General features: G+C 38.4%; 1 long non-coding RNA gene across 1 annotated transcript in view; it reads right to left on the bottom strand.

Annotated features, from left to right (window-relative positions):
- Positions 1-21,864, bottom strand: part of LOC134484602 (uncharacterized) — a 40,007-nt gene extending 18,143 nt beyond the window's left edge. The window contains exon 1 of the long non-coding RNA XR_010062096.1: positions 20,710-21,864. This is a non-coding gene — a long non-coding RNA (uncharacterized LOC134484602). The remainder of the gene's footprint in view (positions 1-20,709) is intronic.
- Between the last annotated feature and the right edge of the window lie 2,332 nt (positions 21,865-24,196).

Raw genomic sequence — 24,196 nt, forward strand, 5'->3', positions numbered from 1 at the left:
GGAAAAAATGCAAGACTATCTCTTAAATGCTGAAAATGCTTTTGACAAAATCCATCGTCGTTCCATATTTAAGGTCTCAGGGAGACCAGGGATGTCAGGCACATACCTAATGTAATAAAATACTAAAATAAATACAAAAAATATTACATAAAATGCAATATAGCAAGCCAACAGTTAATATCTAAATAAGGGGTAGGGAAGCAAAAGGCAATTCTACTAAATTGGAGAATGAGAACAGACTGCACACCTCGCAGCATCCTTTCAGTAAAGTCCTTAAATTCCCAGCTAGAGCAATAAGACAACCAAAGGAGGTCAAGGGGATGATATCGCAAAAGGAGAACTCAGTGTATCACCATTCACACATCATATAATAGTGAACATATGTGATCCAAAAGTTTTACCAGAAATGACCTACATATGAAAAACACCTTCAGCCAAGTGGATGGATGAAAAATTAAATGAAAATAATATGCCATGCAAATGACAGAGAGGCTGAGAAGAAATTATGGAAGACATGCCAATCACAATGGATATATATATATATATATATATATATATATTATGAAATATAAATTAACTCTAACCTAGCACATCAGAAGCATATCTGGTGTGAACTCCAAGTCTCTGAAAAGAGACACTAAGGAAGGTAGCAGAAGACAGAAAGACCTCCCATGCTCACAGACGGGTAGGATTAAGAGAGTTAAAGAGGCCATCTTAATTTTGGGTGTAGATTCAAAGTTCCTATCTTGCAGTCAGGATGACATGGTTGCCAAGGTGCATGCAGGAGAAGAGGCAATCTTGCAGTCACATGTGGAGTCAAAGATGACATCATCTTGCTGTTTGGGTGTCACATGGTTGCTCATTGTGCACATGTGACATCATTGGCTGTGGAAGCAGGGTCAACCTGAAACATCTCTGGCTTTCTACCATGCAGATGGTGTTACAATTTCTAAATCACATCAATCACTAAAAATAACCAGGGTAAAAACCTGTGACAGAGGGATGGCAGCCATTACTGGAGAAGGAAATGGCTTTGATGTCCCTAAGAAAAAACTGCTCATGCCATGGCCATTCAGGCAAAGCAAGCATAATGGGATGAGGAGATCTAGATTTAGAGACTGAATGTTTAATGTTTTCTTGGGAAATTTTAGCCTACTCAGGACGGTTCACTGTTATCAGAAAATTTTTAAAGTGGAATAATATGCAGGTATGAGCAATAAGGACATTGTGAAGCTGCGGTTAACTAAGTGGAACAAGTTGAGAAACCTGAAACTCCTCTGGGTGAGATCATTGAAAACCTTGAGAAAAAGGAACACTGGGCATGGATCACTGAAGAAACAGATATCCACAGAAAATACAAGAGACATGACTGAGGAAGAAACAGCTGTATCTACTGGACTATGGAGCAATGGTTAGAGCCCCTACAAGGGGTGATCTCTATTAACAGAAAATTTGATTCAGAAATACTGTTGAGGAAAGCTTGTTGGAATTTCCAAACCCAATGACCCATAAAGAAAACACACAATTTGGTTATTATAATTATAATCTATAAACGTGTATTGGGTAGATCTAATGTTATCGTAACTTATACTCCAACCATAAAACCCCTGCTACATGTGCATTCTTCAGGCCACATGGATTGTTTCCATCATTACTTCCTCCTCTTTTTCTTCAGTCTTCTCCCTTCCCCTCTTACCCTCTTCTGCCTCTCTACCTAACCCCACTGTCATACCTCCGGTACCAACTTTCCCCTCCGGCTATCTGTAACAGGCTCTAGCATTTACTGACCGGTTAAAATGGGAAGAAGTTTCATATGTGATCACCAGTGTCCATGATAGAGGGCTAGTTGGTGGGGGGAGACCTCCTTTGAGGAAGCAAATAAATATCAGGATACAAATTGCATTTGCTTGGGAAGAGCAAATCTGTATAATGCTATCAATATCTGTCCAGTGGATTGTGAGAAAATGGGGAATAATCTTCCTAAAGACCCAGCTATACTACACCTGGTCTTATATCTGAAAAGGCCTCTGCCATGCAGAGAGTACATGTGCTCCATCCTGTTCCTAGTGGATTTCTTCATAATGAACAGAAAATAGAAATAAGCCAGATGCCCCTCAACCAAACAGTGGCTACAGATAATTTAGTTCATTTACACTATGAAATACTATACACATATGAAAAATAAGGACCCCAGCTCTGAAAAAAAGAAAAAAAAAAGATAAAAAATAAGGACATTGAGAAGCTGCGTTCAAGAAGATGGAGTGAGAAAGTATTATCCTGAATGAAGTAATTGAGACCCAAAATAACATGTATATATTCACTTAAAAGAGGGTATTAGCCATTAAGTACAGAATTCACACACTAAGTTCTATGGAACCAGAGAGGATAAACAATAAGAAAGGGCCAAGAAAAATGTTTGAATTTCACTCAGAAGGAGGAACAAAGTAATGAGAAGAGGCAGTTGGAAGGAAAGGAGTGGGTGACTGAGGGGATGGGAAGGTTAATAGGGTTTGAGAATCATTTCTTGGGAGAGATGAGCAAGAGGGACAGAGCGCCAAGAGAATAAACTGAAATCAGTGACTGTCCAGGGTGGGTACTATCTCTATGATTTGCCAGCAATCTGGGATGGGTGAGGATACCCTGGCGTCCATGAGGGTGACTTTAGCTGAGACTCGTAACAGTGGGGATACGGACACCGAAATGGTCAATTTCTGTAGCCACAGAGGAGCCAAGGTGGAAGGATAAGGAACCAAACACATCCCCAAAATTTTGACCCAGAAATTGCCCCCTCTATAAGAGACACACGGAGAGAGATGGAAGAGGAAATGAGGAAATGGCCAAAGGAAAAGTGGCCGGATGTGAGACTTATCCTATGGGCAGACGGCAAACACTGACATTATTAATGGTCCTTTCTTATGTTTGCAGACGGCAGTGTAGCATTATTGTCCTCTGCAAGGCTCCAACGAGCAGCCGACTGATACAGATGCACAGGCACAGGGCTTGATATCAGACAGTGCTCAGTGAGTCTCACTAAAGAGCTGAGGGAAGGACTGAGAGAGGTAGAGGAGCACAATGGTTCTCACATGAGTTCAGTAAACCCGTCGCCTGTCTGTGGATCCTGTTCTCCTACCCGGGCTGCGTTTTCAGGACCTAGTGGGAGACGATGAGTCTAGTCCTGCAGAGACTTTATGTGCCAGGAGACGGGGTGTACCCAGAGGGGTCCTCTACTCAATAAGAGTAGAAGGGGAGAGGATAGGAGGAAGAACTGTAAATGGTGGGTGCCTGGAGGAGTCTGGTGACAGGGCAGAATTCAGAATGTTACCTGGTGAATATATACAACCATTCTAACAAGGGGCCAAGGCATGACATCATGGGGGTGGGGCATGACATCATAGGGGTGGGGGAATGACATCATAGTGGTCGAGGCATGATATCCTGAAGCCAAAGAGAAAATAGATGAAACTAGAAAAAAAATCAGCCCAAGAGGGAAATGAGACCTAGAGACACAAGCATGGCAGGCGTTTACCTATGCATGGTATCGGCTATGAGATAAATCATATTCCATCTACAATCCACAAATGCAGAGAGGACAAAGGAAAGGAGAAGGCACCTTGAGAAGAAAAGCATCGACCTCTCTGAAAGGAAAAACTGGAACAGGTTCTGTGAGTGAGTGAGTGCGACTGAGGACAGGAGCAGAAGTTCAGAGGGGAAGATGGAGGGATAGCGGGGTGTAGAGAGAACCGGCCAGAAATAGAGGACATACGGGTTAATGCAGAAACTCGATGGAAGCACTGGTTAATTCATGATGTCTAGAGGGCCACGTTCCTGAGGATTTATTCTGACAGAGAATGCAGAACATGAACCTGCAATCCTTTGAAATCGAGCAAGTAGGACCTCAGGGTTGGGTATGGGGCACATTCAGTGGAGTCGATTTCTGAGTAGGTAAAATGGAGATCACTGAACAACAGACCGATGCTGGGTCAGAGATTATAAAGATATAGCAATAGAGGACTTCCTGGTACCTTAAGCCTGCAACTGATGTAAGTGCACACAAAAACCCCTTCCTGCTCTCCAAGGTTCGTTTAGCCCTTTTGACCCTGAGTAAATTATATGCACACAACCATAGCGTGTCCCTGAATACCTTCTAACAGAGCTGTGACACTGAAATCCTTGGAAGACACCAAAATTCACTTGCACGCAGACCAATATTCTGCTGACTAACTGTTTCCTGGGTCCACTTCATCCTTTCACACGTTTTATGCACCTGGACACTCTAGGTAGGAGACAAGAGATGAGTGTGTGTGTGTGAGTGTGTGTGTGTGTGTGTGTCTGTGTCTGTGTGTTTGTCTGTGACTGTCAGTCTCTCTGTGTGAATGTCTGTTTGTCTAACTGTCTATGTCTCTGTCTGTGTGTCTCTGTGTATCTGTGTGTGTGTACATGCATATGTGTCTGTGTGTGTGTTTGTGTGTTTGTGTATATGTTGTGTGTGTTAGCCATGCATAAGCTAACCATCCTCACACAGAATGTCTGGATTGCTTTTCTTTATAGAATGTTGGCGAATCTTTCTCTTGTCCTAAAAGACCACTCTGGTTCTCAACTCTCTCTGTGAAGCCATGACAGTTTGAGTGATTTTCATGTGAGAGGAGTCTGTCCTATTGAAAATTGCTTTCCTGGATACAATATCACTTAAAAAAACACATCTCAACATTTATTTTCCTTATAACGTGATCCCTCGAGGGGATTTTTCCATCATCATCATCATCCTCATCATCATCATCATCATCATCATCCTCATCATCATCATCATCATCACTAATATTATTATTACAGGATTATTCCATTATACTGTTATCTGTGTTGTTACCAGTGTGCTAAAGTTCATTGATGGCAGAAAGAAAGATATTGTTTCATGTGGGTCTTGGACAGCCACGATTTTGTTCTTGGAACTGAAAGATTTATTTGCATGCTCCCATGAGTAAATACATGCAAGTACAGAAAGTTCCTTGGTCTTCTACATGAGAGTGACATCCTCACATAGTCCTCAGATCTACATGAGAAACAGAGAATTTAGATGGGCAATGAAAAGTAGGGTGATCAAAAACCAAGTTGGGGAGAAATAAGACAGTTTTCCACAATGTTTCAGGCTTTGGGGATTGGTAGACATTACATAACCATCTTATTATTCATAGCAGAAATAGTCAAAATTAATAAAGGCAGAAATTTTAACAACATATTTATGCTGGCTAATTTAAATTCCCATATTTCATCTGTGGAACATTATATATTCTCTTTCAGGTTCTTCTTGAAATTATTTGAAGAAGTGAAAACTGGTATGTGTTTATCTGTTCACATTCATAAAGCATCACCGTTGCTCTAGTGATGAACAGACTGCACAACTGTCAAGAGACAGACTGACTTTCTTGCCAAAGAAAAAAATCTTCACCTTCATGGAGGCAGTTTCCTTCTTAGGTGCAGAAGTTTAAAATCCCCTGAGAATGCTTCCTACAGGTACCATTTCCTGTATATTGTAATATCCTAGAAAATGGGTTTCTTTTTGCATTTTATTTCAAGTGTTAAGATCTACAAACAAGTTTTGAGTGCGTGTACTATTTGTAGATGTTGTCTTTTTTCTTTCCTATAGATGGATTCTGGTTTGTGGACTTTCAGGCATTTTCTGATCCATCTCTCACAGCAGGGGCTGCAAATGAGATGAGTCTTCATCAGGAATAAAGGAAAGAAGAAAGGTAAGGTAATAGATGATGCCCTTATGTATTTAACCCCTCTGAGTCTGAGATGGCTGTTGTCATCAACCTGTATATCTAAACTTTAACTTTGAAACAAAGTACACTCACATGAGTTTAAGCCTTTGTACTTTTCATTGTGTAATTATATGCAATAAAGAGAGTTTTCAAAGTAATAAAGTTGTGTGATGTGTGTTACTCATTTAACAGATGCCCTTGTATAACTTAAAAGAATATATAAATGCTTTTCCTTCATGTTGAAGGTAATGAAGACAGTGTCTCTTCTAAAAGTATATGTAGGAATTTTGACAACTATTAAATTAAATATGTTCATATCTTGACAAAACACCAACCACAATTGCTTATGGGATACTTCCTATACTTTCTCAGTGTTTTTTCCTAAATATTGACTTTAAAATGCAGTTAGCAGAATTGATATTGAGGAGGATGGAGGGAGAGAGGAAACTGAATGAGAGGGGAGGTTGGGAAGGGAGTGGCCTTTGCAGGAATTAGGTATAGGGAAAGCAGGGAAATGAGAATGGAAGATAACCTCATACTAATACTGTCCAAACTCTTCCACAAAATTGAAACAGATGGAGCACAACCACATTCCTTATATGAATCCACAATTACTCTTATACCTAGCCCACACAAAGACTCAGCACAGAAAGAGGACTTCAGACCAATTTCCCTTAGGGATATTGATGAAAAAATTCTCAATAAAATTCTTGCAATCCGAATATTACAACACATCAAAAAAATCATCCATCATGATCAAGTAGACTTGAACCAAGGGATGGAAGGATGGTTTAATATAGGAAAATTCATAAATGTAATCCATCATGTAAACAAACTCAAAGATAAGGAGCACAAGGTCATTTCATTAGATGGTGAGAAAGCATTTGACAAAATTCAACAACCCATGTGAATAAAAGTCCTGGCAAAATCACGAACTGAAGGCTCATATCAAAATATAGTGTAAGAAATATACAGGAAACCTGTAGCTAACATCAAACTAAATGGAAAGAAACTTGAAGCAATCCCACTAAAATCAGGGACTAGACAAGGCTGCCCACTCTCTCCCTACTCATTCAAAACAGGACTCCATGTTATACTCAGAGAAACCAGACCACAAGGGGGTCAAACTGACACAAATTGGAAGGGAAGATATCAAAATATCACCATTTGCAGATGATATGATAGTATATACTTAAGTGACCCAAAAGTACCACCAGAGAACTTCTTAACCTGATAAATAACTTCATCAAAGTGTCAGGGTATAAAATTAACTCAAACATACCAGTAGCCTTCCTCTCCTCAATGGATAAACAGGCTGAGAAAGAAAATATTGAAATCACACACTTCACAATAGTCCCAAATAATGTAATATATCTTGGTTTAAGTTTATTCAAGCAAGTGAATGATCTGTATGACAAAAGATCAAGTATCTGAAGAAAGAAATTGAGTACTATCTCAGAAGATAGAAAGAGCTTACATGCTCATGGATAGACAGGATTAATATAGTAAAGATGACCATTTTGCCATTCAATTTAATTTTACACATTCAATGCAATCTCCATCAAAATTCCTACTCACTTCTTTAATAGAGATAAAAAGAGAAATTTCCAAATTTATTTAGAATAAGAAAAAACTAGAAGAGCTTAAACTATCCTCCACAAGAAAAGAACTTCTGGGGGAATCATCACCCTTGAACTCAAGCAGTATTACAGAGCAATAGTGATAAATACTGCATGGTATTGGTAAAGACACAGATGGACAGACCAGTGGAATAGAAGTGAAGACACAGAAATGAACCCACACACCTATCATTTGATATTTGGAAAAGTAGATAAAAACCATTCAAAGGCAGAAACATAGCATTTTCCAAAAATAATTCTGGTTCAACTGGAAATCAGCATGAAGAAGAATGCAAATTATCTCATTTATGACCATGTACAAAGCCTAAGTCAAAGTGAATCAAGGACCTACACATCAAACCAGAGGGAGAGGAGAAGGAGAAGAAGAAGAAGAAGAAGAAGAAGAAGAAGAAGAAGGAGGAGGAGGAGGAGGAGGAGGAGGAGGAGGAGGAGGAGGAGGAGGAGGAGGAGGAGGAAGAGAAGAAGAAGGAGAAGAGGAGGAGGAAGGAGAACAGGAAGAAGAAGAGATTGAGGAGGAGGAAGAAGAGCAGGAAGAAGCAGAAGAGGAAGAAGAAGGAGGAACAGGAGGAAGACAAGGAGGAGGAGACGGAGGAAAAGGAGATGAAGATGAAGAAGAAGGAGGAGAAGAAGAAGAAGAAGAAGAAGAAGAAGAAGAAGAAGAAGAAGAAGAAGAAGAAGAAGAAGAAGAAGAAGAGGAAGAAGGAATTTAAAAAGAAAGAGAACTAAACTTCCATTCTTCCCCATTCCCTCTCTTCCTCAGCTGTTGTTTAGGCAGTTGTGTTAGTGAGACGTTAACAGTGTAATTTCTGGTGTTACTTTGAGACACCAACTCATAGTAAATTTTAGTCTCTTAAAATCTTTTTTCATGAAGTAAGACACCCATGGCTACATCATTCTCTATTCTCCAGCACTTCACTTAGTTCCTTTGAATAGGCAGTGTCAATATTATATAGGGTCTGTTCAGATAGATGTAAGTATTTTGAGTTCTGGAGGGCCACAATTGTATCATGCTCAGTGGACAGCACCTCACAGATCTCCTTACCTATTAATAAGCCCTTGAAAGAACCCAAGGCCTGCATATGACCTTATCTCTAATTTGGAAGTTATCTCCATTGGATAATCATGTGAAAATGAAAACTTAGTTTTCTCCAAGGGAATATCACTGGGTACACAACCTAATTTTAAGGGTAGACTGCGTATAAAGCACTAAGGGAACTGAACATCATCTTTGGAGGATCCTTGTCTCATAATGGGTCAGGACTTTTTCTTCAGAATGTCTTTTTCATTTTGTTTTATGTTTATTTATCTATTAATTTTTGCTCTGTATGTTTTGTGTATATATTTTTTCTGGTTTTATGTTTCCATGGAATTCCAGAGTGTGTGAATGGAAGTCTGGGTCTCCGTGTCTGTATCTGATTCTTGACCCTTGTTTTGGCTCTTTTCTATATGCTTGTTTTGTTCTACTCCAATTCATTAACTTTCATTTTATTTTTATCCCTTAGATGATGGTTTGTTTTGTGAGTCAGAAGGATGTAGATACAGATGATAGGAGAGGAATAGAAGGGGGGAATAGAGGGTAGAGTAATCATAATTCAAATATATTGCATGAAAAAGTCTAATTTTAAGAAAAGAATTTTAAAAACATACTTTCTGGGGCCTGTCTGCCCCCTTTTCTCAAAATCCTTACTAGTTTCATATAAAAAGTTAATGAAAATATTTTAAATCTTTTCCAAGGCAAAGAAAATTGTTTGTTTACATCTGATCTGGAACTGCCACTATGGGAGTGAAGCTTCTGTAGAGTTGCAATAATGCAGTAGGAGAGTCTATAAATGCTTTCAGAGAAATCAATCCACTGAGGTTCAGCGGGAGTTTCACATGATGGATGTTACAAATTTTCAATGGGAAGATATACATTTTTGATACTTCAGTTTTCATGAAATTCTTCAAGATCAAATTAAAAGTAGTATGGAATACAATCATAACATAGGTTTGTTCCTTTGAAAATTTCAAAATTACCCCAAATAATACTTAAATATCATTAATAAATCAGAACATATTGTATCCTAAACCCATATAAACATGACAATTATGAAATAGAAGTAGATGCGTATTAGTGGATAAAAGCTGTTTCTGGAGAGGCACTATTTTATGTCTGGGATAATTTCACTTCATTGGTAGATGGGTTAAATCAAAGTCTGATAATGAAGACCTTGCTGTAAAAGACCGTTCTCTCACTAAGGGACTCTAAAACCCTGTTGTATAGAGTGCTAGCATTTCAATGTATCTCTTAATGACACTCCATTGGTTAGATGTGCCATATTTCCTGTATTCATTGCTCTGTGGAAGATCATCTGGGTTCTTTCAGCTTCTGGCTATTATAAATAAGGCTACTATGAACATAGTGGTGCTCATGTCTTTGTTATATATTGGGGCATCTTTTGGGTATATGCCCAAGATAGGTGTAGCTGTGTCTTCAGATAACTCAATGTCCAATTTTCTGAGGAACCTCTACACTGATTTCCAGAATGGTTATATCAGTCTGCAATCCCACCAACAATGGAGGAGTGTTCCTCTTTCTCCACATCCTCTCCAGCATTTGCTCTCACCTGAGTTTTTGATCTTAGACATTCTCACTGGTGTGAGGTGGAATATCAGGGTTGTTTTGATTTGCATTTCCCTTATACTATAGTTGTTGAATATTTCTTTAGGTATTTCTCTGCCAATTGATATTCTTCAGCTGTGAATTCTCTGTTTTGCTTTGAACCCCATTTTTCAAATGGTTATTTGTCTCCCTGTAGTCTCACTTCATGTGTTCTTTGTATCTTTTGGATATAAGCTGTCTATCAGTTGTAGGATTGGTAAAGATCTTTTTCCAATCTATTGGTTTCCATTTTGTCCTAACAACAGTGTCCTGTACCTTACAGAAGTTTTTCAGTTTATTTAAGATCACATTTGTTGATTCTTCATCTTAGAACATGAGCCTTTGGTGTTTTGTTCAGAAAATTTTCTCCAGTGCCCATGTGTTTGACATGTTTCCACACTTTGTCTTCTATTTGTTGGAGTGTATCTGGTTTGAAGTGGAGGTCCTTGATCCAGTTGTACTTATACTTTCTACAGGGCAGTAAGAATGGATCGATCTGCATTCTTTTACATACTGACACACAGTTGAACCAGCACCACATGCTGAAAATGCTGTCTTTTTTTCCATTGGATGGTTTTGTCTTCTTTCTCAAAAATTAAGTGACCATGGTTGTAGGGGTTCATTTCTGGGTCTTCAATTCTATTCGACTGGTTTATTTGCCTGCCTCTGTCACAACGCCATACAGTTTTTTTTTTTTTTTTGTTTTTTTGTTTTGTTTTTTTTTTTTTTTCTTTCTTTTTTTTTTTTTTTTATCACTGTTGCCCTGTAATACTGCTTGAGTTTAGGGATAGTGATTCCCATGGAAGTCCTTTTATTGTTGAGGACAGTTTTAGCTATTCTGTGTTTTTTTTTATTCCAGATGAATTAATGAATGTTCTGTCTAAATCTTTGACGAATTGGATTGGAATTTTGATGGGAATTGGAATGAATATGTAGGTTGCGTTTGATATAATGGCCATTTTTACTGTATTAATCCTGCCAGTCCATGAACATGGGAGATCTTTCCATCTTCTGAAATCTCCTTCACTTTCTTCAGAGACTTGAGGTTCTGCTCATATGCTCATATTTTTTACTTACTTGGATAATGTCACCCCAAGACATTTTATATTATTTGGGGCTATTGTGAACGGTGTCATATCCCTACTTTCTTTCTCTGCTTGTTTAGCTTTGTGCAGAGTTATTTTTATACTCAGCCACTTTGCTGAAATGTTTATCAGGCTTAGTAATTCTCTTGTGGAATGTTTGAGGTCACTAAGTATACAATCATATCAACTACAAACAGTGCTATTTTAACTTCTTCTTTTCCAATCTATATCCCTTTGACCTCCTTCAGTGTCTGCTTGCTCTGACTAAGATGTCTAGAACTATATTGAATAAGTTGTGAGAGAGTGGGCACCCTTGTTCAGTCCCTGATTTCAGTGTGATTGCTTTAAGTTTCTCTCCACTTAGTTTAATGTTAGTTACGGATTTGCTGTATATGTTTAGGTGTGGGCCTTAAATTCCTGTGCTTTCCAGGACTTTTTTCATGAAGTGATGTTGAATTTTGTCAAAATCTTTCTCAGCATCTAATGAAAGGATCATGTGGTTTTTATCTTGGAGTTTATATAGTGAATTATGGTGTTTGTTTTCTGTATATTAAAGTATCCCTGCAAGCCTGGGATGAATCCTACATAAACATAGTAGATGATTGTTTACTGTGTTGTATGAATAGGTTTGCAAGAATTTCATTGAGTATTTTTGTGTTGATATTGATAAGAGAAATTGGTCTGAGTTATCTTTCTTTGTTGAGTCTTTCTTTGTTTTAGTTATAAGAGTAATTGTGACTTCATGAAAGCAATTTAGTAGTACTCCATCTGTTTCAATTTTATGGAATAGTTTGGACAGTATTGTTATGAATTTTTCAATGAATTTTGGATGGATTTCTGCACTAAACCCATCTGATCCTGGACTCTTTTTGGGTGGGAGAGTTTTGATGATTGCTTGTATTCCTTTGGGAGTTATGGGTTGTTTAAATGGTTTATCTTTTCCTGATTTAGGTTTGGTATCTTGTATTTGTCTGGAAAATTGTCTTTTTTTTTCCAGATTTTCAAGTTTTTTGAACCTAGGCTTTTGTAGTACAGCAATTTTTTTTTAATTTCCTCTGATTCTGCTGTTCTGTCTCCCTTTTTAATATTTGATTTTGTTAATTTGGACACACTCTCTGTATCCTCTGCTTAGTTTAGCTTTGGGTTAATATATCCTGTTGATTTTTTCAGAGAATCAGGTATTGGTTCTGTTGATTCTTTGTATGGTCCCTTTTTTTCTACTTGGTTGATTACAGCCCTGAATTTGATTATTTTCTGCCTTCTACTACTCCTGCATGTATTTGCTTCTTTTTGTTCTAGAGCTTTTAGGTGTGCTGTCAAGCTGCTGATGTATGCTCTCTCCTGTTTCTTTCTGCAGGCACTCAGAGCTATGAGTTTTCCTCTTAGCACAGCTTTCATTGTGTTCCAAGAGTTTGGGTGTGTTGTACCTTCATTTTCAGTGAATTCTAAGAAGTCTTTAATTTCTTCCTTTATTTCTTCCTTGACCAAGTTATCATTGAGTAAAAAAAAATTGTTCAACTTCCATGTATATGTGGGCGTTCTTTCCTAATTTTTATTGAAGAACAGCCTTAGCCCATGGTGGTCTGATAGGATGCGTTGGATTATTTCTATCTTTCTGTATGCTTTGAGGCCTGCTTTTTGACTGATTATATGATTAATGTTGGAGAAAGTGCCAGGAGGCTGTGAGAAGAAGGTTTATCTTTCTGTTTTAGGATAGAATGTTCTGTAAATATCTGTTAAGTCCATTTGGTTTATACCTTCTGCTAGTCTGTCTATATCTCTGTTTAATTTCTGATTCTGTGATCTGTCCAGTGATGAGAATGGGGTGTTGTAATCTTATACTATTATTTTTTGCGGTGCAATATGTGCTTTGATCTTTAGTAAGGTTTCTTATGTGTATGTAGGAGCCCTTGTAATTGGAGCATAGACATTTATGATTTTGAGTTCATCTTGGTGGATTTTTCCCTTGACGAATATGAAGTGTCCTTCCTTATGCTTTTTGATGACTTTTGGTTGAAAGTCGATTTTATATATTCTTCAGACCATTGCTTGGAAAATTGTTTTCCAGCCTTTTACTCTGAGGTAGAGTCTGTCTTTGTCTCTGAAGTGTGTTTCCTGTAGTGCAAAATGCTGGGTCCTCATTACATATTGTGTGTCAATCTGTGTATTTTTAGTGAGGAATGAGTCTATTGATGTTGGAGATATTAAGGAATAGTGATGGTCACATTCTGTTATTTTCATAATTGGAGGTTAGTTTATGTTTGTGTGCTTCTCTTCTCTATGTGTTGTTGTGAAAAGATTAATTTCTTGCTTTATCTATGGTTTTACTTGAATCCTTGTGTTCGGTCTTGCCAGTTAGTGTCCTTTATAAGACTAGATATGTAGAAAGGTATTGTGTAAATTTCGTTTTGTCATGGGATATCTTGGATTCTCCGTCTTTGTTAATTGAGAGTTTTGATGGATACAGTACCCTGGGATGGTGTTTTTATTCTCTTAGTGTCTGTATGACATCTGTCTATGATCTTCTGACTTTCATAGTATCTGGAAAGAATTCTGATTTAATTATGATAGCTTTGTCTTTATATATTACTTGACCTTTTTCCTTACAGTTTTTAACATTTTTATTTGTTTTGTGCTATTGGTGTTTTGACTATTATGTGATGGGAGAATATCCTTTTCTGGTCCAATCTATTTGGAGTTCTGTAGGCTTTGTGTATGTTTATGGGCATCTCTTTCTTTAGATTAGGGAATTTTACTCTATAATTTTGTTGAAGATATTACTGTCCCTTGATGTTTACAGTCTTCACTTTCTTCTATACCTGTTAAGACTAGGTTTGATCTTCTCATTGTGTCCTGGATATCCTTTATGTTTTGAGCTAGGTCTTTTCTGTTTTACATTATGTTTGACAGTTGTGTGATTCTTCTGCTCCTTAGATTATGTCTTCTATGTCTTTTATCCTGTTGGTGATTCTCACTTCTATGACTCCTGGTCTCTGTCCTAGGTTTTCCATTTCCAGGGTTATCTTCCTTGTGCTTACTTTATTGTTTCTATTTCCATTTTTAACTCCTGGGTGGTTTTGTTTATTTCTTCTCCTGTTATGCTGTTTTTCAAGTAGTTCTTTAAGGTAGTTTTGTGTTCCCTCTTTCTTGCATTATATTTGTTTACTTCAGTTTTTTCTATTGTCCTGCATTTTCTTAAGGGAGTTATTATTCTTAACATCCTCCATCGTCATGATAAATGTGAAATTAAATTTAGATCTTCCTTTTCTGGTGTGTTTAGATATCCAGTGTTTGTTTTGATGGGAGAATTGGGTTCTGTTGAGCCCAAGTAGTCTTGGTTTCTGTTGTTTGTGTTCCTGTGCTTTCTTGTGGCCATCAGGTGGTCTCTGGAATTAGCTTGTCTTGCTCTTTCTGACAGTGGCTTGACCGTCCTGTAGGCTCGTGTGTCAGGGCTGCTGTAGACCTGTTTTCCTGTTTTCTTTTACCCAGTTAAGGGAACAGAGTATTCTGCTCTCAGGCACGTAGTTGCTCCTGTCCACTGACTTTCAGCTGTCCCTGTGGGCGGGAACCAGAAGGAACTTCCCATACTTCTCCTAGGTCCCTCTGTGGGGGGAGGGGGCACAGATGGTACAAGGTGTTTTCCTTTTGAGTCAGGAATCTGGGCAGAGAGTAGTCTCCTCTGATTTCCCAGGAGTGTCTGCTTCTCTGAGGCTCTAGTTACCCCACCATCATGATTTGGGTACAGGGAGATGTTTGACAAGGTCAGTTCCGATCCAGGCACAGTCTGTAACATGGTGCTCCAGTAGATTTACTCCTCCTCTATTCCAGAGTCACTATGCAATTTTGTCTTGGGCCAGAGATGTGGGCAATTTTGGGCAGAAGTGGTAGTCTGTGTGCATTGTATGCTCAGTATTGCCCACACTCCTGGGTGATCAGCTCTCTCTCCCACAGTTTCTAGGAGAAGGGAGCTTTGTGCTGGAATCAGCAAGGTTCAGGAGCCAGCTAGAAACTGGAAATGCCTGATCCCAGAGGAGTTCTGCCTTTGCATGTCCTGAGTCAACCAGTGAGCTCGCTTCAAGCAGAAAAGTTGGAATCACCTCTTCTCTTAGGCCTGAACTCACTTGTTGGGCTGACTTTCAGCTTTCCATAAGGGCTGCAACCAGAAGTGTCTTGACCCTACTGCTCCTAGGTTCCTATGCACAGGAGGCCCAGATGGAGCTAGGTGTTTTTTTCTTGAGTCAGGAATTTGAGCAGAGTTCTCATGGGTTTCTGCCCCTCTGACAGTGTAATACTTCCCCACCCCTCATGACATTTGGGTGTAGAATACTGTTTGGACAAGTTCAGATTCAGCTGCAGTTTGGACTGCAGGGCTCCTGCAGATTGACTGCTCCTATATTCATGTGTCCAGTGGCACTATGCAGTTTCCTCTTGGGCTAGGGATCTGAGCACATGTGGGAAGAAGTAGCAGGGTCTCCTCGCTGAGGTCTCAGTATTGCACACTCTTCTGGGTGTTCAGCTCTTGTCCCACAGACTTTCCAAAGGATTTCAAATGTTCACTCCCTATCTTACAGGTCCTCAGTCTTTCCAGTTCTCCTCCAAATTTTGTTGGAGAAGACGCCTCTGGTTAAGGGGAGGTACAACAGGCCCAATCAGAAAAAAAAAGGGGGGGCTGGAAATCTTCTTCTCTTAAAGGTAATCTCAGTGATTTCTCATATTCCACAAGTGGAATAAGTCCTGCCCCTTCTCCAGAAGAGACTTTAATACCTTTGCCAGCTGCCAAAGCAGGGCAGAGAGCTCTGTCCATTCACAAAGACAGTCAAAGATGTGCCCTATCTCCACCAACGTGCTTATGAAATCTGCTTCGGGTAAAATGAGTTTGAAACCTGATTCTGCTGACAAAGCGGATTGCAGAACTACCCTATTAAGCCAAGAGGACATTCAAAGTCCTCCACTATTAAAAATGCGCTTAAATCATCACTTATGATCCAAGGCGTACAAAATACAGTTACAAATACCCAAGTGAACCTCATAACACACATACCAGCCCAAGAAGAGACAAAATTTTCTGCATGTACACCATTAGATCAAGGACCATTGACAGTTTCAGAAGGGGCTCTTGAGAGCTCCACACCCACGCAAGATGTGGTAGAAATTTCTGAATCCACCGATGGAACTCCTGTGCCTTCTGCACATAAAAAATATGTTCTAGCAGCCTCACCATATCCCCCAGTACTTCAAATGTCCCTATATAATAGAGAATTATTCAAATATCCTCTACCACTGAAGGGACCCTCCTGACATCCCATTAGGCCCAAAAAAGCCAAGTTTATCAAAACACACTGTCAATGAGCCATGCAGACTCCATATTTATACAATGTGCAGAGAAGATAAAATATCCCCTACCTCCTCAGGGGACTCTAAGTCGTTCTGTACTGAAAGCAGAGGCTCCAAAATTTTCCACATATACATCAGAGATGCTAGAACTTCCCAAAACTGAGCAGTATTCTCTGAGTATTACTCTATCTCAAAAAGAGACTGTGGGACAAGAAACTTCTACAAAAGGAGGTCTACCCATAGCCACATCTTTAGAAATGTCTTGTGGATGTGACACATATACAAAAGATATTCTAGGACAGATTCCATCTGTAGAGAAGTTTATGGACCCAAACATATGTGAACCATGAAATGCGAACACCAGAGTCTGTAGCATCCTCGACAACTGAGGAAAGGGATTCCTTGTATTCCATTAGTGTAAAAGAATGAATACGACCTCCACAAATTCCACAGTAGGCTATAGGAACTTCCTTATCTCCTCAAAATCAGCCATCTTCCCCAACTACAGAAGATGCTACACACTCTTCCAAATATTCAGAAAGGATTGCCATTCCTTCTTTATACCCACAAGCAGACCCAGAACATCTGCCAAATACCTCAAAAGCTCTGGATTTTACCTCATCTTCTGAAGGGGCTTGAAGCCTGTTTTGCCTCTCAAGCAGGCTAGGGAACCTGACACTTCTATAGGAAAGTCGGTTTCCACTTCTCCAGCAGAAAAAATTTCTCTTGGAACTTCCACAGTTACAAAACAATATCTAGAATATGTCTATGATGCTCAGGGTGAGGTCACATTTTCAGAGGTAGCTCTAATACATTCCCTCCATTCTGATATCACAGTAAGGATTCTACACGTATACACGGTACATTAAGACCTTCCTCATCTGAGAAGGATGTCTTAGGATCTACTGCATCTGAACAGCATGTTTTAGAACTATCCCCATATACCTAAGTAGATTTATTTAACATGTCCACTCTGGGGATAAAGAGGCGACATTCTCCCTCTACCAAAGTGGACCACAGGCATCCAGTTTCTATAAAAAAAAAGGTTAAGATTCGATCCTTCTGATGTAGTCTTGAGAAATTTCCTCTAAAGAAGATAGTTTCAAACATCCCCCTTCTGCCAAAAGGGATCTTGTGCCATCTTCTGCAGCCAAAGAGACAGCAAAAGCTACATCTTCTCCTCAGGTGAGTCCTAACCTTCTCCATCTGTCCAAAGGGCCATGGAATTTCCAAAAAATATGAAGGAAGTTTGCAAAGATGCCATTCCTTGAAAGGACTTGCTGGACATTCCATATTGTCCCAAGATGCTCAAGTAACTCCTCCTTCTACAAAAAAGGCATGTTCACCGTCTACCCTAGGGTTTAAGAGAATTTCTTCACCCCTCTCTAGGGCTCCAGAAAGTGTTCTCCATGCTCAAAGCGGTTTGTCATTGTGCAAATTAGACTTCAAACATATAAAACCTTTTTTTTATATTACCAAAGGTCTGAGGGAAAGTCCACATCGAAAAAAAATCATTTAGAACTTGTGCCATTAGTCCAAGTATATCAGAAAAATTCCATGTCTTTTAAAGCACCTAAAAATCTATCTTGCTCTAGCACTCGTCCTAGAAAACAATTTCCTTTAGTCATACAATCCCTAGGATCATTGAAATACAAAAAGGGGTGTCTAGAAACTTTACCATCTGCCAAAAGGTCTTTAGGATGTTCACCAACTTCTCCAAGAGCTCGGTTAACCCATAGAAGAACAAAAGAACTAAAGCCATCTGCTCAGGGTGTTTTCCAAAAACCACTTTTTTCTTCTTTACTTTTATACCAAGACAAGAGGCCAGCTTCCTCATCCCCATCTCTGATCCCTTCTTCCTATTTGTTCTCTCTCCCAAATCGCTCTTTACTCTGAATTAGATGCCAATTACTAAACCATAGACATATGGAAGGAGGTAGTTGCTGTCAAAACAAAACTTGTGATATCACAGAAGAAGCTACGGCTCTCCAGGACACAATAGAATTTTCAAGGAGGGCCTAATGATGATGGAACTGCCATAGCCGACCTGCTCAAGAGCTTCCTTGCATTGACCAGATTTGGTTGTGCACTTTCCAGTAGTGTCTCCTGTGACACAGTAGAAACATTTACATGCTACATCTCTGTACAGCTAGAGCCTTCTCTCTGCTTTATTAGTGATTACATGCTCTGAATGAAGAAAGTTAGTCAGGGGCTTGTCATGGGTAGAAAAGATCTAGGAACACAGAAGGAAAGATATTCTTCTCGAGATTAATTTTATTCTCCGGTCAAATCCTGTGACATAAAGTTCAATTCCCTAGGTTTTCCCTGTTTCGCTGGTGCCAGTATTTTCCCTACAGAACTTTAATTGAGTGAATATTGTTTTATATTTTCTGATTGTAAATTCATTTACAGGGGACATTATATATGTTCCTGCATGTGTACTCAAAATTTCATTTTTCAAATTCCATTTTTTGCAATGAATTTGGTATCAAACGTGGCTCAGCTATAGAGTGAATATAAGAGTGGTAATATTGTGTACCTACTTCTAATGATCAACTTCCAAATCCATATTTTATCCATTAATTACAAGACATCAGTAAAGCAAAGGACAACATGGAGTATAGAATGTGGTTCTGAAGTTCTATTAGATATCAGTCCTCTAATATCTACCTTATTGTGTTCCCAGGGATAGGCTTGAGGGTTTTGGATGTTTTACCATGATTCTTTCTTCAGGCCACACATCAGTTTCTGAGTGATGGGCAGTGATAGGAATGGCTTGTGGTCCAATGAAACCTCAAATTCAGTAGGTTATAAAAAACAGGAGGGAGTCTATTTGCAATTGTCACTTGTGGATCCTATAGTCTTCACCTTGTTATGCAGAATCCATCCAAATATTAAACCAAAATTCCTAGTTGTAGGATCCACCAAAATTGTATATATATATATATATATGTATATATATATATGTATGTATATAAATGTATATATATATATGTATATATGTATATATGTATATATATATGTATATATGTGTGTGTATGTATTCACTTATATATATATGTATGTATGTATTCATATATATATGTGTGTATGTATGTATATATATATATGTGTATATATATACATATATATATATATATATATATATATATATATATATATATATCAGGCACAAAAACTAGATAAGATTGTTGAAGATAAAATTGCATTCTGCCAATAAATGGTTTTAGATCTTTCATGAGAGACACAACTAGAGCATGTCAAATACAGAAGTGATTGCTAGTGGCAAACCAGAGAACTGAATACAGACCCCTTGTTTGTAGATGGTGAGAAAGGATTACAAGAGCTGAATGGGCTTTCAACCCCCATAAGAACAACAAGTTCAATGAACCAGGGCTTTCTCGTATTAAACCAATATTCCATGACTGTTTATGTACAGACCTGTGGCTCCAACTGCATATGTGGCATAGTATGGCGATGTTGATCATCAATGGAAGGAGAAGCCCTTGTTTCTTTCTAGTTAAAGGGAATGTCAAAGCACAGTAAAGGTTATAGATAAGGATAAGGGGACCAGCTAGGAATATTAAGGACAGGAAACTGGGAAAGGAAATAACATTTGAAATGTAAATATAGAAATATCCAATTAAAAGAGGTATATACGGGTCTGGGGATTTAGCTCAGTGGTAGAGCGCTTACCTAGGAAGCGCAAGGCCCTGGGTTCGGTCCCCAGCTCCGAAAAAAAGAACCAAAAAAAAAAAGGTATAAAATTTGCTAAAAAAAAAGGAAAAAAAAACAAAAGATAATTAGCAGCTAATCAGACCTATTGAGTCAGTAATCCAAAGGGTTCCTGTCAGGGATTTATAGTCAGAATAATACTAGTGGAAAGATTGAGATGATGAAGATCAAATTTGGAGCACTTCTCTCTCCCAAATACCAGTATCAGACACTTACTGCTCTATAAGTATCCAAATAATTGAGGAGTTTACTCTGAGCTGAGGAAAGTATACTCATTTTTCACTTCTTCCTTAGGACCATTTTCTTCTGGGCAATAAGAACAAAAATCCATGAGCTCTAAGGAAAAGAACAGTGTCCTTCCAAACACCTGGCTTTTGGGAGAAAGAAATTAATGATATAAACTCTCTGACTTCCAGGAACCATTAGAAGCAGGGAAGTCCAGATTCTTCTGAGAGGCTCCCAGCTCCTGATCCCATGTGTGGAAGGATCAGATCAATTCTATCTCTTCAACTTACATATTCCACTCCTACCAAGGCTTCAGTGAGATTTCTCAGGGATGATGTATTTCTTCCTTCTTTTATACCAAGACAGAAGACCAGCTTCGTTCTCCCCATCTCTGATTTCTTCATCGTCTTTGTTCTCCCTCCCTAATGACTGTTTCCCCTGAATTTGAGGCCAATTAGTAAAACCTATAGGTACTGAAGTAATATCTGAGAGGCATTTGCAGTCAGGACAACACTTATTACATCACAGAAGAAGCTAGTGCTCTCAAGGATACAAGAGATTTTTCAGGGAGAGCCTAATGATATTGTCACTGAGAACTGCCATGGCCTGACTCTAAACAGCTTTCCTTACATTAACCAGTTTTGAGGGTGCCAATTTAGGTATGTCTCCTGTGACACAGTGGAAACTTTCGTTCTCCATCTCTCTAAAGCTAGTGACTTCTGAATGGAGAAAATGAGTCAGGGGCATGGCATGGATAGAAATTTTTTAGGAACTTGGAGTGGAGGAGATTCTTCTGGATAATATTTTTATTCCCAGGTCAATTCCTGTGACATACAGTTCAATTTTCTAGGTTTTCTTAATTTTATAAAGGCCAGTACTTTACCTACACACCTTTCGTTGAATGAATATTGTATTTCACTTTCCTATTGTACATTCCTTCATAGGGGACATTATAAATATTCCTGAATATGTACTCAAAAATTCTGTTTTCAAATTCCATTCTCTGCTATGATTTTGGAAACAAAGTGGGCCCATCTATAGACTGAGAATAACAGTGTAAATATGGTGTACCTACTTCAATTATAAATTCCCAAATCCTTATGTTATTCAAAAATTACCAACATCAATAAAGCAAAGGACCACATGGAATATACAATTCTTTTCTCTATTCACATTTGATATCTGTACTACACTATCTACTTCCTGTGTTCCCATGGCCAGACTTGAAGGTTTTAGATGTGTTGCCATGATTCTTCCTTAATGTCATATATAAGAAACAGGAGCATGGGCAGGGGGAAGAAAGACTTGAGGAACAGTGAAACCTCAACTCAATACCTTCATAAGTACAGGAGGGAGTCTCTTTGATATACTCATTTGCAAACTCTACATTCTTGACCTAGTTGTGCAGAATCCATGTAATCATTCCACCTAACCTAATAGGTGTAGGAAGCACCTAAAGTATATATATATATATATATATATATATATATATATATATATATATATATATATATATATATATATATATATATAATTTTCAACCACCAAAACTGGATAACATTGATGAAGCTAAGAAATGCATTCTGCCAGGAAACAGATATAGATATTTCCTGAGATACAAAGCTAGAGCATGTCAAATACAAATGTGAATGTCAATGGCAAACCAGTAAACTGGAAATGGAGTTCCAGTTGGTAGATTCTGAGAAAGGATAATAAGAGCTGAAAAGGCTTTCAACCCTTAAGAACAAAAATGCCAATGAACCAGATCTTTCTGGTACGAGACCAATATTCAAAGGTGGAAAATGGAAAGACCTAAGGCTCCAACTGCATTTGTAGTAGAGGATGGCCTTGTTGGGCACCAAAGGAAGGTTAAGCCCTTGGTCCTCCCTTGGTTTGACTTGCATTTAAAGGGAATGTGAAGGGACAGTAATGGGATGGTTTATAGAAGAAGTGGAGAGGGACCTGTTAGGGATCGTACGGGAGGAAATTCTAAAAGGAAACAGTATTTTAAATATAAATATATAAATATACATTTTAAAAAAAGAAATAAAATTTGTAAAAAATAAAAGATATAAGAAATAAAAGAAGAGAAAACTACCAGCTAATTACAGCTATTGACTCAGAAATCTAATGGGTCACTATCAGGTAATGACAGTCATAGAAATAATAGTTGAAGGACTGAGATGATGATGTTTCAAATAGAAGCTCTTCTCTATCCCAGATATCAGGGTCAGGCACAAACTGCACTATAGGAATCTAAAGCATGGAGGAGTTTACACAGAGCTAGGGTTACAAAACTTGTCCTTCCCGTGTTCTTTAAGTCCCTTTTCTTCTTGTCAAAAAAAATAAAGGCCATGCACTCTCAGGAAAACAACTGTGCCCTTTCCATCCCTTGGTTTTGGAATAAAGAAATGAATGATATAAACTCTCTGACTTCCAGGAACCATAAGAACAGGTAAGTCCAGATGATTTTGAGAGGCTCCCATGTCCTCATTCCCATATGTGGAAAGCTGAGATGAAGGCTGTCTCTTCAGGAAACCCACTAAACACCTACCCCGGACTCACTGAGCTCTCAAATGGACCAGGTAATTCTTCCTTTTTGATACCAAAACAGAAGGGAAGCTTTCTTTGCACATCTCTGATTTCTTCATCCTCTTTGTTCTCCCTTCAAAAATGTCTGTTTATTCTGAATTAAAGGCCAATTAGTAAGCTCTAGGGGTACTGAAGAAATATCTGAGAGGCAGATGCTATCAGGACAACACTTGTGACCTCACAAAAGGAGCTAGGGCTCTCTAGGTTACAAGAGATTTTTCAGAGAGGGCCTAATGATAATGTCTCTTAGAACGCCCATGGCCTACATGCTGAACAGCTTTCCTTACATTGACCAGTTTCAAGAGTGCCTTTTCCAGGAGAGTCTCTTGTGTCACAGTGGAAACATTTACGTACTCCATCTCTCTATAAAGTTAGATACTTCTCTTTTCTTCATTAGTGGTTACATGCTCTGAATGGTGAAAGTTAGTCAGGGGCATGTCACGGGTAGAAAAGATTTAGGAAGATGGAGTGGAGGTGATTCTTCTAGATAATATTTATACTCCCAGGATTATTCCTGTGACATACAGTTCAATTTTCTAGGTTTTCTCTGTTTCGCAACGGGCAGTATTTTCCCTATAGACCTTTAATTTATTGAATATTGTATTACAAATGTGATCATATTCTAGTTTTCTTCTCTTGCTTAGTGATGAAAAAAGTGATACCCAGTACTGTATTAGAACAAACATTATATAGTACACCTAAAGAAAACAAATTGCTCCCAAGGTCAACGTAACTTCATAAGTAAGCAATTTGAATTCACAGAGAAATGGTAAAGTATTGTATTATTTATCCTTAAAAGGATACTTGTAAGAATCTTTTAGAAACAGAAATCTAAACATCTGTATAAAAATGTTATATCTGCTTTAAATGATCAGAATGCACATCTGTGATTGGCAAACCTTATTAAATCCTATCAGGAAGCTGAGGGTAAAACTGGTTCAGAAAGCAGTCATCAACAGTCCAGCATTTGTGACAGTCACACCATTAGCCTGTGCCGCCATAGTTCTTGATCCCTGACCTTAAAAGATCCCAGCCTTTCCGAACTACAAATTGTTCCATTCATTGTTTTTTATATCAGAGTCAGTAGGGAAAAGATCTTAGCCAGCTTCACAAACAATTTTATTTTTCCAAAAGCTTTTAATGGGTTGTGGTCCTCGCTAATCATTCTACATTTCCTCGGGCAAT

The sequence above is a fragment of the Rattus norvegicus genome, assembly GCF_036323735.1.
Source record: "Rattus norvegicus strain BN/NHsdMcwi chromosome Y unlocalized genomic scaffold, GRCr8 chrY_unlocalized_16, whole genome shotgun sequence".
Lineage (NCBI taxonomy): Eukaryota > Metazoa > Chordata > Mammalia > Rodentia > Muridae > Rattus > Rattus norvegicus.